The sequence below is a fragment of the Heterocephalus glaber genome, unplaced genomic scaffold (assembly GCF_053883595.1).
Source record: "Heterocephalus glaber isolate CG9 unplaced genomic scaffold, H.glaber_assembly_v1.0 deba00001509, whole genome shotgun sequence".
Taxonomy (NCBI): Eukaryota; Metazoa; Chordata; class Mammalia; order Rodentia; family Bathyergidae; genus Heterocephalus; species Heterocephalus glaber.
The window spans coordinates 20,975,087-20,981,983 of record NW_028258325.1 but is presented as its reverse complement, the minus strand read 5'-3'; the positions used below and the strand labels follow the sequence as shown (position 1 = coordinate 20,981,983).

Here is a 6,897-nt window from a genome sequence, read left to right as displayed (position 1 = left end):
CCAAGAGTTCACTTCAAAGATATGCCCCAAAACATGGGTTGGAAAGAAAAGGTTTAACAAAAAGAAGTGATAGATGAAATTAGAAAGAATAACAAGGAGAAAGAGCTACATCAAGATCCTTCCATGGGTCACAGAATAGATAAGTGTACATGTGCGTATGCATATGATGACTATGTTACTCACAGAGGTACAATTATGGAGAAATCTCTGGCATCAAAAGGTCTACACAAGGAGACTTGATGTGACCTGAGGTTAGGGAAGGCTGCTCTGAGGAAGTGACCTGTAAACTTCCTCAGATGTTTTCAAATATAATTATTTTTATCAAGGTTGCTTTATGAACATGGAATTGTAAATCTTAGATTTTGGGGGGGTTGAGAGGTTATTGCTGATTTCTAGTCACTTGTTTTGACTTTAAAAGATCTCAACTTAAGCCAGGGGTGGTGGCTCATACTTGTGATCCCACCAGAAACCTGAGGGGCCAAGGTGGGAAAGGGGTGAGTTTGAGACCAGGCTGGGCAAATTAGTGATACGCTGTCTGAAACTAAACTAAACTAAACTAAACTGGCTAGGGATGAAGCTTAGCACTCCCTAGGTGCAATCCTCAAGCCTGCAAAAATTGAAAAATCAAATCCCAACTTACATGAAAAACAAAAATACAAACACGAGGCAATGGAAACACATAAATGTCTTTTTGAGTTTTTAATCTCTCCAGGCTGCGGTCAGTCTATACAACAGCAAGAGGCAGCAGTCTTGGATGTGAGGGCTGCCAGGTCGGAAAGCCATGCAGCTAGGCTCTCAGGCGCTCTTTTGCCCCACAGTTCCTGCTGGGCAGGAGTGGACTCTGAGGCCAGCCTGCTTTGGCTCGTGGACAGCAGGCCTGGTCGAAACAGTGATTCCCGACACCAGGGCTGCCTGGGGAGAGCAGAAACACAGCACCCAGGCAGGCCAGCCATAAACAGAAAAGATGCAGAGGTAAGAAGGAGCTTCCGACCAGTTTCAGGTCCAGAAAATGAGATGATAGCACAGTTGCTGGTGAGACTAGGAGGACCCCAGGAGGTGTGAGACTGGAAGACAGCAGAGCTAAATCATGGCTGGCCTTGCATGCGAGGAAGATTCCTGCCGCACAGTGATCAGTGGTAAAATCAGCCTTGAGTGCAGTGAGAAGTGGACCAGCAGGGCAGGGAAATGAAAGCAGAGGTGTTGATGCAGGAACTGGGGTGAGGAATGAAGAGGTTCCCAATCTAAGTAGGGACAGAGTTGATGAGAGCGCACAGGGGATTGCAAGAGGTAGAGAGATGAGCACCACCGCAGCTGAGTGAATGCAGAGGATAAATAAGGCAGGGTGGTAAGGAGGATGCCCAGGTAGTCCTCATCATATGATGCATGGGACACCATCCTCCAAGCCAGGGCACCCAGGTGGGAAGGATGATAGCCCAGGACAGCAGAGCAGGCAAGAATAAGGCAGGGCCGGGCTGGGGATTTAGCTCAGTGGTTCCGCTGCCTGCTGTGCAAGCGCAAGGACCCAAGTTCAATCCCTGGTACCAAAACAAAAGAAAAAAGAATAAGGCAGGGCCATCGGGAGATGCAGCAAATCAAATGTGAAAAAGGTAACACCCACCTGCCCTAAAGCCGTACAATGGCCCCTCTTACTCAGAATAAGCTCTAAGTCCCTCAAGCCCCGGCATTCCTCCAGGGTCTCCCAGGCTTCCTGTCTGTCCTTCAACTACACCGGCCTCCTTCTCCTCTTCAACTCCACCGAGCTCATGTTTGCCTTTTGCTGTCCCAACCACATTAACTTGTAGTCTTCACCATTTTTCTTGTCATCAGGGCTCTTCTTAGTTGTTATGATCTCAAGTGTGTATGACTGACTTGTACATTTTTACAAGTCATGCAAACACCATGAGGCCAGAGCCTGGGTCTGCCACTTTACCCTTGTGTTCCTAAATGCCCACAACAGTATTGGCTTGTTATGGTTTGGATCATAAATATTTCCTAAAATCAGCTGGGACCCCAGCTGACGTCACAAGTGGGAGCTGCTAGGAACTTTAGGAGATGGAGTTTAGTTAGAGGAAGCAGGTGACAGGAGTCTGCCTTTCAAAGGTATGTTGTGACCTCCTCTCTCTCTCTCTCTCTTCCTGTTTCTCAGCTGCCATGAGGTGAGGTGCTCTCCACCATACCACAGGTACAAAAGCAATGGAGCCAGGTGACTATGGTCTAAAACATCTGAAACCATGAGCCAAAATAAATCTTCCCTCCTTTTAAATTACTTATCACAGCCATTTTGTCACAGCAACACAAAGATGAATAACATATGACTTATAGTAAATAGCCACTAAGTGCCTCTAAGGAATGAAAAGGCCAGCCCGTGTCATTGGGCCATACAGTATTTGGTTTGGGTTTCTGAGGAATACAGGGAGGAGTGGGATACATAACATATCAGCCAAGTTGATAATGAGAAACGGATGGCCTACACACAGAACAACAGACAAAGAGGGAAAGTTTAATGAAGGGGCTGTTCATATGGGTGTGGGAAGGGATGGAGGAAATTCACAAGGGCTGGTAAAGCAGCCCAGGGCTAGGACAGCCAGAGCTGTTACTGCTGCCATTACTTCTCCAGGCCTACAGGGCCCAAGGGAGACAGTTCCCAGAACCCAGAGGCACAGAGGCACCTGCAGGAGCCTAGAAAGATGCTGACTGCTGTTGCACTGGGAGGAAAGAAGGAGTCTGGGGAAGAACATTGCTCTGCCAGAGCTGCCTTTCTGCCAGCGCCCTCTTGGGATGGATCCAACCAAAGCCAAGGGGGAGGGAGCCTGGAGAGTGAGGGTAGAAAGGGTGAGTGCAGCTCTAAGGGGCAAAGAAGAGTTATTGTCACTGTTTTATTAGCACCATCATACCACATACAAAAGAGGAGCAGACATTCGCCCAAGTGATGCTAAACAAATTTAAGCTTCATGCAGCTTCTCCTCAACTTACAATGGCATTCCATCCCAATAAACCTATCCTAAGTTGAAAATATTGTAAGGTTGACAGTGCACTTAGTATGTCTACTCTACCGAGTATCGTGATTCAGTCCAGCTAACTATAAACGTGTTTGGAACATACAGATTGGCCTACAGTCAGGCAAAAACATCTAGCATAAAGCCAATTTTCTAATAAAGTGCAGAATACCTCAGGCAATTTATTGAATACTGTACTGAAAAGGAAAAACAGAACAGTAGCTCTGTATGACTAGCCCAGGAATAAAACCAAAACTCAAAGTACAGTTTTTACTAAATGCATGACTTTCACACCATTAAAGTCAGAAAATTTCAAAAAGAACCATTGTAAGTTGTGGCCATCTGTATTTCTACTATGCATACAAATTTACAAAATAGGCTCATTTCCAATCCCTTCCCCCAGCCCCTTTGCAGTCCCAACCCTCACTTTCTTCCTGCTGCCCAGCCAGGGCTTCTCGCTACCCTTTGCTTGTCAGACATGGAAAACAGCATGGTGGCTGCAATCCTTAGCATCAACCTGTATGTGTTGATAGTGCCTCAGGTCGTGAAGCAGAATAAACTGAAGGTATAAAAAGGAACTGTGCTCTGAAATTCTCACTAAGATCAGAAGCAGCAGGAGATGGTAGAACAAGAGATTTGAATTGCATGCCTTCCCTCACCTGGGCCTCAAGTTTTGAAAATGCAAAATTCCTAAAATGCTTACCTTGGAAATGACAAGACTGAATGCTCAAGAGGATTTGGGCTTCTCCGTGCTTTCCCCACAGATTTTGGTGTCTGCTTTTTCAGCTCAGTTAAACCTTGTAGACATGTGTGCACATAGTCCAAAGACTCACTCAGATTTTCCATGTGTCTGTTTCTTAGGTATCTAATTCTAGGCTTTATCCCAGGCTTCATTTCACATGCATAATCAAGCATTAAAATGAAAATCTGTAAGTGTAGCCAGTGCTTAAAGTCCTTTTCTTTATGGAAGCTCAAGGGAAGAGGGAAGAGAGAAAATAATTTAAGTTCGAATTTCTTGTCTAAAAAGGCAAATGTCTTGCTGGAATGGACATCCTGTACATTAGGTGTTTTTCAGCTTTTTCTTGCCAGGGGGGAAAAATACCTGACATTTGCAACTTAAAAGGAGGAGAGGTTTACTTTGACTCACTGTTTCAGAGGTTTTAGTCAATGGTAAGCTGGCTCCAAGACAGGAACAGCATGGTGGAAGGGCCATGATGGCAGAGAAGTCTGCTAACTCATGGCACCCAGAAAACAGAGAGCAAGGGAAGAACCAGACAGGAAAGGCTGGGGGCCAGATACAGTCCCCAAGGTCACACCTGCTTGACCCACACAGACACACCCAGAAGTATGCTTTACTAAACTCCTAAACTGCTCTCAAGCCAAACAAGTTGAAAAACCAAGATTAATCATCACACATAGGAAGGACTGGCACATGAAAGCATTCCTGCCTTTAGGACCTGTGCTCCAGTGAAAGACAGCACCAAATGAAGCCAGCCCCCAAAGGACCTGCCACCCGCTTTTACACCTAGGCTTCCCCAGCACCACTGAAGACCCTTCCCACTGCAAATCCCACTGCTGAAGGGTTTCTGCCTCTGCTCTTTGCATCATGAAAAATCAAAGATCCGTGCTGTGCACTGGGAGGAATTTTGCAGGGCCAGTCAGTGTCCCTAATAGATTAAGCCTTATAGTCTAAAAAGATTAAGCCTTACAGTCTAAAAGTTTTCCTACTGAAGAGTCTACTAAAGAGGCAAGTGTACCAACAAATAACCACAATAGGTTTACAGCTGTCTTGGCAGTTAGCAGGGGGCTGAGAAGATGGTGAACATTTATAGCTCGGACAGCAAGTCCACAATGCGTACACTGTTGTGGCACACGCTAGACACAGCCAACTCTTGCACCCCATGGCGACACTAGTGCCCCAGAGACCCCTGCTTGAAACACCTTCCCCGCAAGAGGTGGAGTAGCCAAATAAAGGCAACTGCCAGGCAGCGTTCTCATGGAGCCAGATCTACTGCCTGATTGGCTCGTGGTCAACCTGGTGGGGACCTGGAGGAACAGACTCCCTGGACTCTGCTCAAGAACATCCTACTAACTGCCCCAGAATCTACTATCGTGATGCCAGAGAGAGTGGTGAAGCCAGCACCAGCACCCCAAGTGGCGCAGCCCTCCAGATGGGAAAACAGTAGGGGCAGCCTAGAACTTTGACTTCCTGAGCTTGACCTCCCCCCAGCCCTGGCTCCAGTTCTGCTGGCCTCTGGCAGGAGAAAACACAGGCTGAGGTTGTCAGTGTTTCAGCAGGAAGTGGACTGGGGGCCCCAGAGACTGTCTTTCTCCCAAGAGCCTCCTGGGAACCCTGATGCCTCATTCCTTACTAGCTCCCTCAGTCTGACCTTTGCTACACCTCTTCAGCCACAGTCAGTGAGGAGACCTGGGTTGGCCCGAAGACCTCCCACCTGCCACACTGTAGATGTGGGTGCCCTTTTGCAGGATATGCAAGATAATTCCCTGGCCTCAGTTCCTCTAGGTGACAGCCTCAGAACTCCTGTTGCTACTCAGCCAACAGACACTGTGTTAGAGGATACCCAGCCTTTCTCACAGCCCTTGGTTGGCCACTCCCTCAATGTGCATCACTCCCTGCCATGTCCTTACCCTGGGCCTGAAGGTACTGAGAAGGCTGTGCATCACAGGACACTGAGCAGCATACCTGGGCTGCAGAACCACGTGAGTGAGGCTGGCTTTGCTACTCCATCTTTACCCTTCTTGAAGCTACAGCCTGGGCCTCCTGCTCCTCCAGAGGTGACAGAAGCAAAGAGATCCCAGAAGGCTATGGAGCCTGAGGAGCCAGAAAGATCTTCAGGGGATGAGGACATCTCTGACAGGCCAGCGAGCCCAGAATCGGTCTCCAACATCCCTGAGTTTCTTCAGGCCAAACAACTGGATCAGTTTCTTGAGCCAGCCCCATCACCTGATGTTGCAGTCTTGTCTTCAGAGCCTCCAGAGCCTGTGTTGGCCAGGCTTCCCTCCAGGCCCCGAATTGCTGGTCCCAGACCCATCAAGATCCCCATAAGCCTGGACTGAGCAACTGTACAAAACTCTTCAGCTTCTATGCTAAGATGCCTATGGAAAGGAAGGCTCTTGAAATGGTGGAGAAGTGCCTGGATAAGTACTTCGAGCACCTTTGCAATGACCTGGAGGTATTTGCTGCTTATGCAGGCCACAAGACTGTGAAGCCAGAGGACCTGGAGCTGTTGATGTGATGGCAGGGCCTGACTACCCACCAAGTCTCATTACTCATGCTTGTGGAGCGGCACCTGCCCCTGGAGTACCAGCAGCTGTGCATCCCCTGTACGTTCAGTGAAAATTCTGTTTTCCCTGCCCTGTAGTGGCCAGGCCTCAATGCTTGCCTTCTCCCCACCTGGGACCTCTTGGCCCCACCTAATCCTTCAAGTCTCATCCTCATCTCCTATCATTAATAAAGTGTCTCGAAGAGAGAAAAATAGTAATAACCACACCAAAGAAAAATGTAGTTAGGGCAAAACCATACACAAACAAAAATGCCATAAATTAAGAGGTGGAGGGAGTAATGGCTGATCTGGAGAACCTAAGAAAGGTGGGCATATTTGAGCTGGGTTTTGAGGGAGGATAAAGAGTTCAGACAGCAGCTGATGGCAAGAAAAGTTATTATCCACAAAGACAGAGTTTTCCTAAAAGAGAAATATCAAGGAAAAATGTGGACCTGCTGAGATAACGGATTTGGTTCAACAAAAACATGAATAGCTGGGCCGGGGATTTAGCTCAGTGGTTTTACCACCTGCTGCACAAGCGCAAGGACCCTAGTTCGATCCCCGGTACCAAAACAAAACAAAACAAAACAAAAACATGAATAGCCCCAAAATTTAAA

General features: G+C 47.6%; 1 pseudogene; it reads left to right on the top strand.

Annotated features, from left to right (window-relative positions):
* Nucleotides 1–4,811: 4,811 nt before the first annotated feature.
* LOC101709367 (centromere protein T pseudogene) lies at nt 4,812–6,379 on the top strand (annotated as a pseudogene).
* The last annotated feature ends 518 nt before the right edge of the window (nt 6,380–6,897 follow it).